This window comes from Coenobita brevimanus, chromosome 109, assembly GCF_032717465.1.
Source record: "Coenobita brevimanus isolate Jiangsu-jjx chromosome 109, ASM3271746v2, whole genome shotgun sequence".
Classification (NCBI taxonomy): Eukaryota; Metazoa; Arthropoda; class Malacostraca; order Decapoda; family Coenobitidae; genus Coenobita; species Coenobita brevimanus.
The window spans coordinates 10,999,881-11,011,694 of record NC_137062.1 but is presented as its reverse complement, the minus strand read 5'-3'; the positions used below and the strand labels follow the sequence as shown (position 1 = coordinate 11,011,694).

Here is an 11,814-nt window from a genome sequence, read left to right as displayed (position 1 = left end):
TAACAAAGGACACTAGAATATGGTCCTGGTCATAAAGAAGCGCTACTGGAAGGATGTAGAGCCGTAGTAATCTTAATCTTACATTGAACTACGGGAGTCACTGCAAATTGACGAAAACCTTTACCAAGATTAGGTGGACGAACTGTAGTGGTGGCCTAGATCTAACGTAGCTATTGGTGCTGGTCGTGGTGATTAATGTGTAGGATATTTTTGATGAAACAAGTGAATGGATAATGATGATAATGATTGTGCGAATAATGATGCTGGTTATAATGACAGTGATGGTGAGGGAGCTTGGTTATGATGAAAATGATAATGAGTAATGAAGATAGTGATGATGATGATGATGATGATAATAATTAGTGTGCTAATGGTAATGATGGTGATCTATACAAGTAAGGAAGATAATAACCTTACTTCATCTCACATCCTACTTCTCATGTAGATTGTGATATAATGTAATGTAAATAGAGGAAACAGAAGAGAAAGAGAGAATATAAGATATAAGTAAACAGAAATGGAGGAGACTGATATAAAACTGATACTGGAGAAATGAAACGGAAAAAAAGGCTAAATAAAGGAAAAAAGTAAACGAGAAAAAGAATACAGTGAATAAAAACAACTGGGAAAGGAGACAAAACTAAAAAAAAATCTTAAAAAACAAAAGGTGTAAAGACAGAAAATAAAAAAAAAAAAGATAAAGGAGAAGATGGTTAAGTAAAAATAAAGGGGTAATAAATGAATGGATGTTGTAACTCAGTACAGATGTGGTGGAGTGCCAGGCCGCTGCACCTTACTTCATATCCCCTCCCACCTCTCTTGTACCTTGTGATGATGTACCGGTATATACTATAATGCAGAGGAAAAGACAACTGGAAAGAAAGAAAATGATGATGATGATCATGATGATTGTGGTGGTGATAATGATACTGGTTATTGCTTATTATTGATGGCGATAATCATGATTATAAGGAAGCTGATGATGATGTTGATAAACAAGCAACTCATCTACACAGTCAGTAATTGCAATGGCGTTAGTGATGCTAAATAGTGATGTGGGCTAACTCTGATGATGATGATGATGATGATAATGATGACAGCGGTGGTGGGAAAGAATAATTACAACGGAAATGTATGTTGATGTCAACCTGAAGCGGTGAATGTGTTCGTGATGCGTTAGTGATGCTAACAAGTTGAGTACACCGCTTCCCGTCCGATCAGCAAAGTTAAGCAACGTTGGGTCTGGTTAGTACTTGGATGGGTGACCGCCTGGGAACACCAGATGCTGTTGGCATAACGTTCTCCCTACGTGTCAAGTGGGCTTGGTGGAGGATTGGTGCCCCTCCCTGTAAAACAATTAACTCTAAGCCTTGTCCACCCCGTTTGGGATACAGGGCGTCAGGCAATGAATGAATGAATGTTGATAATGATGATTGTAATGGTGAGAAAGATAATAACGACAAAAGAAAGGAGATGCCTTGGTGGCCATGAACTCCTGGCCTCTGGTGCATCGACCCTGGCCGTTCGACTTTACCAGGTTTCATCACCTTTTTGTTATTCATTGTATTTTTCTAATGTCCACAGGAATTCATGCATGTATCTTAGGGCAGAGTTTTGTAACTGGAGGGGTTGGGTATCGTCTACATTAACACGTGCCCTACTAGGGGGATGTTACCTGAATAAAATCGTAGGTGATACCAAGAGTAAATCATAAATCACGCCATCGTACTGACGGTAAATGATGTCGGTAGAGCAAATACCGGCCACCTGATGTTCAGCTGTAGGAGATACACAGATAAATAAATTGAAATATTTACAGATGGATATATTGACAGATAGATAGACAGACTGACAGATAGACAGACAGATAGATAGATAGATAGATAGGCTAGATGGAAGATGGATAATGAAAAGAAAAGCAATGAAAGGCAAGGAAATTAAGGCAGAAAAGGAGCAAGAGATATATAAATAATGAACGAAAATAAAAGCAGGTAAAGGTTAGATCTAAGTGCAGGCGCAGTAGAATCCCAGACCTCGCCACCTTACTTCATCTTGCCTCTAACCTCTCTTGTAGCGTGTGATGATGTAATATAGTGGTGAATTTGATCTGATGTGGCTAACAGTGGTGGTGATAGCGATGATGATGATGATGATGACGGTAATATAGGTTAATTATGATGGCTATGAAGGTGACGGTTTTCTAGTTAGTTTATCAAGTATAGGTTAACACGGACGATATCTTTACTTCCTCTCGCCTCCTACTTTTCTTGTAACTTGTGAAGCTGTAATATAACGGGAAAAACGAGCAACCAAAAGAAAAGAACAGAAAAATATAAAAGGCATGAATAAAACAAATGAAAGTAAAGGACAAAAAGTAGTTAAAAAAGAAAAAGCACTATCAATAGGATACAAAGCACGGCTTCAGGCAAGGACGATCGTACCTCACAAAGTTGTTGGCATTCTTCTCGGAAGTCTATGAGGCAGTAGAAAGCGATACAACTACGATATTAATTATCTAGACTTTAGTCAAACTTCTGATAGGGTCCCACGCGAAAGATTAATTAAAGAGGTTCGAACACACGGTGTAGACGGCGATATGTAAACATGGATGGAATCCTGGCTGAAGGGACGAAAGTACTGTAGAGAGTATTAATAAATGGAACTAAGTCGGATTGGGGATTAGTAACCAGCGGTGTTCCACATAGTTCAGTAGGGTACTCGGTCCCTTAATATATATATATATATATATATATATATATATATATATATATATATATATATATATATACACGAGTATGATGAAGACCTAGGAATCCGTAGCAGAATTAGCAAACTAGCCGATGACACAAAAATAGGGGTATCATTAACTAGACTGGCGATTGCCTTAACTTACAAAATGACCTCGATATATTGTCCAAATGGTCTAAAAATTGGCAAATGGAATAAAACGTTGAAAAATGTAAATTACTTAACATAGGCAAGACCATTGGAGATACTAAATACAACTTAGATAACAAAGAAATTAGTCAATAGGAATGCGAGAGAGATCTAGGAGTTACGGTTAGTAAAGACCTCATACCAAGGCAACATTGTATCAGTACAGGAAGTAAAGCAAACAGGGTCCTAGGATTTATTTCGCGAAGCGTGAGCAATAGGACATCTGAAGTAATATTACAACTTTAGCATTAGTAAGGCCAAATTTCGACTACGCCGTGCAGTTTTGGTGTCATTACTATAGCACAGACATAAATTCCTTAGAAAATGTACAGAGACGAATGACAAAAATGATACATGATGTTCGGAACCTTTCATATTATGAAGACAGACTAAAAAGACTAAATCTGCACTTACCAGAAAGGCGCAGAGTAAAGGGAGACTTAACTGAGGTGTTTAAGTGGATGGAGTAAATAAAGGGGATACTAGCAAGGTACTTACAGTGAGCATACAGGATAGAACTAGAAGTTATGGTTTCAGACTAGGCAAATTCTGTTTTAATAAGGAAATGGGTAGTAATTGGTTTGGCAGTAGAGTAGAAGATGAAAGGAATAAGCTACTTAGTAATGTCATTGCTGCCCCTTCAATTGAGAGTTTCAATCACAGGGTAGATAAACACATGACAAACAAGAGGTGGGCATAAAAAATATCTCATAACCAGTATTAATTCATATTTTTTTTCCTTTTCAGGATACACTACGATAGTCTCTTTTTCTCCTTTCACACTTTCCTATAAAATGTCCACGCCAGTTTTTCTATACTGCGTGGTGTTCCTTCTGACTTTTTACTGCCGCTTCGGCTGGAGGATTTGGAGGGCGGGGGAGGACCTTCTCCTTTGCCATCCTTATCTCATTCTAGTTTTTCAGTCACTGTTCTAGGAGCTGCCTACCATGGGCCAACCAACCTACTGTAGTTATCCACTCTTATTATGTTCTTATGTTCAAAGAAGAAAAAAAAATAATGAAAAGAAGAAAGAAATGAAGTAGATCAGGATTCAGAAATAGTGTGAACGAAAAAAGATAGAAGAAAAAACAAAGGATATGAGAAAAATGCACCAGTAAAGGAGCATCTTGTTGATTACGGTGGAACTGCAGACACCTATATTTGTGTGCCCTTGATATTGACTACTACTTCCCTTGATCAGTTATTGTTGCAATATGTAATGATGAAAGAAAGGAGAGAGAGAGAGAGAGAGAGAGAGAGAGAGAGAGAGAGAGAGAGAAGTAAGGAGAAATAAAATGGAAAGAAAAAAGAAAGCAGATGGAATGAAAAGGAGAAAGAATGAAGAAATGGGGAAGGAAATGGGAAGAAAAGGAATGGAGGAAGGAAACTGGTAAAGAAATAGGAAGATATGATGAAAGAGAAAGAAGCAAATTATGAAATGAAGGAAAAGGAAAGAAAGACAGGGAGAAAGAACGAAACGAGATAAAACGGCAAAGGTGTTAAGTTGGTACAGGTGTAGTGGAGTTCCAGGCCGCTCCACCTGACTTCATCTTGCCTCTTACCTCTCGTGTTTCTTATGGCGTTAGTGGTGAAGGCAAGGACGAAAGTAAACGAGCTATAAAGAAAATAAAGTAACAATAAAAATGAGAGGATAGAAACAAGAAAATATTATAGGAAATGTAAGAATGATCCCCCTATAATAAGTAATGTTATTACGAAAGAGGAAGGAGAAAGTAAAGACATTTTGAACTAGAATGGCACTCAGTAGAGCGCATACCTCCGCCATCAACATCCATGCAATATTCACTAAAAAATTTACGAAAATGTCGAAAAAAGCCCTATCTCGCAATGTTAAAGGATGTGAAAAAAAAAATCCTGGATCTGCACCTTTATCCGGATCCGCACCAAAATTTATTGGAGTCTATTCTCCTATCAAGTTTCGTGGAAATCCGTCCAGTACTTTTTGTATGATTTTGCTCACAAACCAACCAAAGAACGAAAAAACAAACGGACAGGGGTGAAAACATAACCTCCTTGGCGGAGGTTATGAAAAGAAAAAAAAAAAGTGAGAAATAAAACTGAGAGAAAGAATAGAGAAAATACATAGAAAGGAATGGAAAAGAGGAATAAAGAAAAGGAGGCGTATTAGACCTCAGTACAGGTGTAGTAGAGTCGTAGGCCGTTGCACCTTACTTCATCTCGCCTCCTACCTCTCTTGTAGCTTGTGATGCTGTAATATAGTGGTGGCTGTGATCTAAGGTAGCTATTGGTGGTAACAATGATGCTGATGACGATGACGATGATGATGATGAGGAGGAGGATAATCGATATGATTATGGCGCTGGTGATGCATGTTACAGCTGACGATTATAGTGTGAATATTTGAATAACGATGATAATACTGATGCTGGTGGTGGTGGTGGTGGTGGTGTGTGATGACTGTGATATGCCACAGATTATTTAATACATTATGATGTTGATGGATATGATGATGGTGATGTAGGTTACAAATGACGAATATAATGTAAAATGTATGGATGATGGTGATGATGATGATGATGCTATGCAACAGATCACTTAAGATAATGATTATCTTATTTCATCTCGACTCTCCCATCAATTTGTATCTTGTGATGCTCTGATGTAATAGGAAAAGTAAGAATGAAGAAAGAGAGAAGAATAAAGAATGAGGACAAGAACGCCATTAAAAAAAAAAAAAAAGGTAGGAAAAACAGTAAAGAAATTTAAAAATATGTATATAAAGCAAACAGAAAATCTGCAAAGAATGGGGGGTCTTTAAGGGAAAGTAAGAAAGAGAGACGGATGAAAAGAAGATAAAATGGAGAAAGGGATAAAGCAATGTAATAAAACCCTAATGATGGAAAAAAGAAGAGCAGATAATGTGGAAAGAACGAAAGAAAGGATAAAGAAAAGAAAAAGGAATGTAACCGAGAAAAGAAAGATAAGAGTGAAAGAACTGAAATAAGAATTGAAAAGGATCATCATCTAAATCGAGTTGAACTCAAGTCACCTTTGTTAGAATCTCAGAACGCTCCACCTTAATCCACCCTGGCTCTTACCTAACTTGTAGTTTTATCACTGATACAGTGAAGAAAGAAAGGCGACCGAAAGAAAGCTAGAAAGGAGATATAAAAAGGAAAGGAAAGAGACAAAAGGGAAGAAAAAGAGAAAGACAGAGAAATAAAGGACAGAACAACAGAAGAAACGAAGGCAGAGTAAAATGGAATTTGAGACTGAGGGATGAAAAGCCTGGCAAATATTAAATGAATTGCAAATTAAGGGAGAGAGAGGTCAATTTTAATTCAAAATAACACCTTCCACTCGATGGGGTTTTTGACACTTGCCACCCTTGAAGCGAAGTTGGGTGTCGTGTGTGTGTGTGTGTGTGTGTGTGTGTGTGTGTGTGTGTGTGTTTTAACAAAATAATTCAAACAATTTTTATTCGATTTTAGCCAAACGGGTTGATGGGTTGCGGGTCAGCAAATGAACAATCCAAGTTTTTGAGAATAACAATTCAAAGGTCAGGATCAGAAGGCTGGGTCAAACACTTACCTAGCTTAATCAATCTGGATGGTCTGTATCCAGTTCTAAGTCAACTTGGAAGGGCTAAGCAAGAATGAAATGTTTCAGATATGAGAACAATCGAAGTTCGAGGACACAGGCCAATGCCAAAGTCCGACATGTGTTTATTGATTGCCAATAAAATACCCCATACAAACTGCTCAGATTTTAACCAATCTTAGTTGAAGACTGATGGCAATCGAAGGAATAATTCTCTTGTTTGAGGGGAAATAGTATTGTACAAGGTCAAACTCTCAGGGCAAGGTTAAAGTAAATATTGTCTCGGATTAAGAGCAAACCTTGTGGAATGACGGAGGATAAGGCATGAATAAAAAGATTCCATTTTGAGCACAAAAAGTCAAAGTTCATGGTCCCAGTGAAAGGTCAAAGGTCAAGGTTATAAGACAAGGTTAACACAAACAGCACCGATATAACTTTAAGCAAAGTTGGTGGAAGGGTTAAGGATTAGGAGCAACACTCCCAGCCAGAGGGGGTAGTCAAAGCCTTCATTAAACCATTTACTGCAAGAGGTCTGCACCAAGTTTATTATAATCGTCTGCAGGCAGAAATAATGACATTGAAAATAAGTCACTTGATGGAAGGGTTAAATCAGGGGTGGGGAACATTATTTTACTATATTTTTAACATCATTCTCGGGCCGTACAAAATTATCAACTTATTAACTGTAGCCCAGAACATTATATATATATATATATATATATATATCCCGACCGAAGTCGGGACGATACAACCAAAGCATCTCTATCAAGTGGCTTAGGCTGTCTGGTAGAGATTGTATGAAGGGTGAGAAGTGCTTGTAAGTGTAATTGTAGGGTTGGAGTGGCTTTGGATGTGTGTGTAGTCTGTGAACAAAGTGTAATTGGCCCGCGGAAGCCGACTGGGTGCAAGCATACTTTATAGTAAGCGACACTGGTTCAACCACAGCACCGCTTGTGTCCGCCAGTGTAGTACATGGCCAGGTGAATATTTCCAAAGTTTATTACCCTGGCGGGGCGCGAACCCTGGTTCACCCGTGTACGAAACGCACACTCTACATCTGTACCACAGAGGCTTTATATATATATATATATATATTGATATATATATATATATATATATATATATATATATATGTGTGTGTGTGTGTGTGTGTGTGTGTGTGTATTTGTTAATGAGTTTATGAAATTCCATTTATGAATTGCCTCGCGGGCCTGATCAAATGGTCTTGCGGGCCTTATACGGCCCAGAGGCCGGACGTTCCCCACCCCTAGGTTAAAGTAATCTGTTACTGAAAGGCACAATAGGCAGGTATAGATAGATAATTAGGTAGATATGTAAAGAGGCTGACAGAGATAAACAGATATATACTTGCAAAGAAAGAAGGACGATGGCGTGCTAATTGACCCCATAGCCACTCAGTGTACAGCAGTGGGTCTATCTGTCTCTGTCCTTCCATCATGTCTTTTATTGTGCCTTTAGTCATCATAGTAATATTTATCATCATCTCTATCTTATGATTTTGCCAAACTCTATATTGTAAATTTTCATATGCTCTCTCTATTTATTTCTCTCTCTCTCTCTCTCTCTCTCTCTCTCTCTCTCTCTCACACACACACACACACACACACACGGTACAGAATGCCTCAGTAATAACCCTACTCCTCCACCCAAGATTACACTTCACAAACACATACCCGGTAAGTTACAAAAACACACAGCCACCACATCCATGGAAAACCTGCCGCCAAACTACCGTACATCTTTCCTGAACCACCATCAGACATCCACCCCTCAGATCCTACCCTACCCAGAGAGACACCAGGGCACTTAGACAGACTACGATGTGGCCCTCACCCTTCCCTGCTACAATACCAACCCAACATACAACTCACAAACAATCCACTATGGCAACACCGCAATGCAGCCACCCACACCACAACACACTAACCTCATGCACCTCACTGTCACAACACAAATCATCCTTCAACAAAAACTGACCGCACCCTCTCCCACCCCGCCAGATATTGGTGTGTGGTGAATATTTAACTGAAATAATTCACTTGTGGGGGCGTCGTCATTTTTAGTCTTTTAAACCATTTACAACGCTGGGTGGTTACCATATAACCAACCCATACGTGCTCCCTACGTGTCAACAAGTGGGTTGGTGGAGGGTTAGTGCCCCTCCCCGTAAAACAGGTAACTCAAAGTCAAGTGGCCACCCCTTACGGGATTATGGCGTCTGGCAATAGATAGATAGATAGATCCCATAATACATGGTATTTATTGAGATTTATGAATTGTCTGCCTGTCATACTAAGCATTTAAGTGGAAGGAAATTTGTAGCTGCGTGGCAGACGAGGAAAACATCAAACATTCCCACACACTTTGCCACACAACTGTCGCTTTACAAATCCAGGTCCCTGTTTCATTTTCAGCTGCCAACAGACTGGGGTAAAAACACCCTACCAGTGGTCGGCCCGGGTGTCGAACCCGCGACTTCAAGTGTACTGACACAATGATCGCCTTCAGTAATGTAGGCCAGAGTTGTGACAACATTCTTTACGTCAAAGAAGCTGAATAGGTTGTCCGCTAGTTGACCAGGCGTACCAAGGGTTTGGCTAACACTAAAATTCCATTGTCTAATAAAGTTACTACTATCACAGCAATATTTGACAACAGCATTGCTTATGTTGAATCCGCTCATATCATAGTTGTGTTCAATGATCCTTTTGTTTATAGCCCTAATCATGTTACCAGTCCATGCAAGGAACACTGTACAACCCAGCCCTCCCTTTAAGTCTTTTTCACCAGGCTCCTTGACGCCACCCACGTCCATATAGCCCAGTCATGTCAGTCCCCGTTCATTCACACCAGGTTTACTCCATTACATTCATTTCAGTCCATTCAAGTCATTTTAGTCTATTCAGTCCACTTCAAGTCATGCAGGCCACTTCATGACCATCACACCCATTGCCTCACCGGCCACCACCATCTCAGCCCATTGCCTTCACCCACTTCTCGCCCCTTTGATTGTCACGGGGAGAGGCAGAGATGCTGGTGGATGATGGGGCAGGAGGGCAGTAGTGGTGGGTGATATGGCTGTGGCATCAACAATGCCATGCTTACGTGGAAATAATAATTTCATCAATAAAATGAGTTATGACCCAAGTGGTAAAGTATGGTGGTGTGTAAGGTATGTCAGTGGGTGCAGAATAATTAGTGGATTTTACATTTAGTCTAGTTCCCCATCTCGTTGTGAACCCAGTGGACAGCTGGAGATTTTGTTGAGGTTATGTTGAAGGTCTGCCTGTTGTGATATTGTGGTGCACGTGGTGAGTGTGTGGTGTTTTGTGGTGTGGTGGTGTGCATTGCAGTGTAAGTTGTATTTATTGTTGGTACTGTAGCAGTGAAGGGTGGTGGCCGAATCACAGTCTGGCTGGGTGTACTCGTGTCTCTCAGGGTAGGGAATATTCTGAGGGGAGTCTATCTACTGGTGGTTCTTGAAGGATGCTGTTTGGCTGCAGGGTTTGGATGGCTGAGGTGGCCAGGGCTGGGGTCAATTCATTTTTGTCATTTCAATTCCAGTTCAGAATAAAATTTGAATTTATCAGTTCCAATTCAATTCAGTTCATTCGTAAGAAAAGAAATCTTCAGTTCTGTTCATTTCATTATGGTCGATATTTCATTCAGTTAAAATGTTTTCAATTCAAAATCAATTTTAATCTACCCAGTAACATTAATCTAACGGATACTTCATTTGATATATTTATAAATTTTTTGTGACAGCAAACTTTATAATTTACGGTTAATATGAGTATATTGTAAGTTAATTATTGTGCAATAATGAATTTGGATAATACAGAAAGAAAAATTATTTTATCAATTCAGTCATCAGTTCATATCAATTCATTGATATTGAGTCCAATTCAGTTCAGTTAATTTTATATTTATATTTTTCCCAATTCCAATTCAATTCCAATTCACAATTGTATTAATCAATTCCATACCACGTTGAGTACACCGCTTCCCATCCGATCAGCGAGGTTAAGCAACGCTGGGTCTGGTTAGTACTTGGATGGGTGACCGCCTGGGAACACCAGATGCTGTTGGCATCCCTACGTGTCAAGTGGGGTTGGTGGAGGATTAGTGCACCTCCCTGTAAAACAATTAACTCTAAGCCATTGGCCACCCCGTTTGGGATACATGGCGTCTGGCAATGAATGAATGAAAAATTCCAATTCAATTCCAATTCACAACTGAATTAATCAATTCCAATTCATAGTTTTATTAATCAATTCCAATTCAATTCAATTCATAATTGACCCCAGCCTGGTGGTGACTGTGTGTTTATGTTTGAATTACAGTGGTCAGAGACCAGTCACAGGTCAGCAAGTCCCACCCAGACGGTCATAGACCAGTCACAGGTCAGCAAGCCCCACCCAGACGGTCATAGACCAGTCACAGGTCAGCAAGTCTCACCCAGACGGTCATAGACCAGTCACAGGTCAGCTTGTCCCACCCAGACGGTCATAGACCAGACACAGGTCAGGAAGTCCCACCCAGACGGTCATAGACCAGACACAGGTCAGCAAGACTCACACAGACCGTCATAGACCAGTCAAAGGTCAGCAAGTCCCACCCAGACGGTCATAGACCAGTCACAGGTCAGCAAGTCCCACCCAGACGGTCATAGACCAGTCACAGGTCAGCAAGTCCCACCCGCACGGCCAGATGGCCAATGACGGGTCAGCAAGTGCCACTCTGGCACCAAAATTTAATACAACGGAAGGTATATTTAAGCGTCTAATTCTGCAACATTTTTATTAATAAATTAGAAACTGTGAGGATTCGAACCAGCGCTGGTAAGTACGTGGATACAGCAGCTTACCGACTGAGCTATCCAGCCACCCAAAATTTAATACAACGGAAGCTGTATTTAAGCGTCTAATTCCACAAGATTTTAATTAATAAAGTAAAGCAACTACAAGTCTGCGATCTAATCCAGCGTCTATTAATTTGTAGTCTGTCACCTCACCCATCATGTCACCGGCCCGGTGTGAATAGAAAAAATACATTTTCAGAATTATATATAAACTTTTTTACACTTGTTGTTTACATATTTTTAGTGTAGTATCATGGATATTTACCCAATAAAATGCCAGTGTCTGTGTGCAGCAAAGTCTACTAAATGAAGGCTACTTGAGAATAAAGGAATGGTTGTTTTGACTCAGAGTGATATGCCCGTGAATGAAAAGACATGAAATGAGGGAAGAATTTTATTAACTCGGATGCAGT

At 39.7% G+C, this 11,814-nt stretch overlaps 2 pseudogenes; both read left to right on the top strand.

The window, feature by feature from the left end:
• The first annotated feature begins 1,175 nt into the window (after nt 1–1,175).
• LOC145417301 (5S ribosomal RNA) lies at nt 1,176–1,294 on the top strand (annotated as a pseudogene).
• Nucleotides 1,295–10,513: 9,219 nt separating this feature from the next.
• On the top strand, nt 10,514–10,631 carry LOC145417285 (5S ribosomal RNA; annotated as a pseudogene).
• The last annotated feature ends 1,183 nt before the right edge of the window (nt 10,632–11,814 follow it).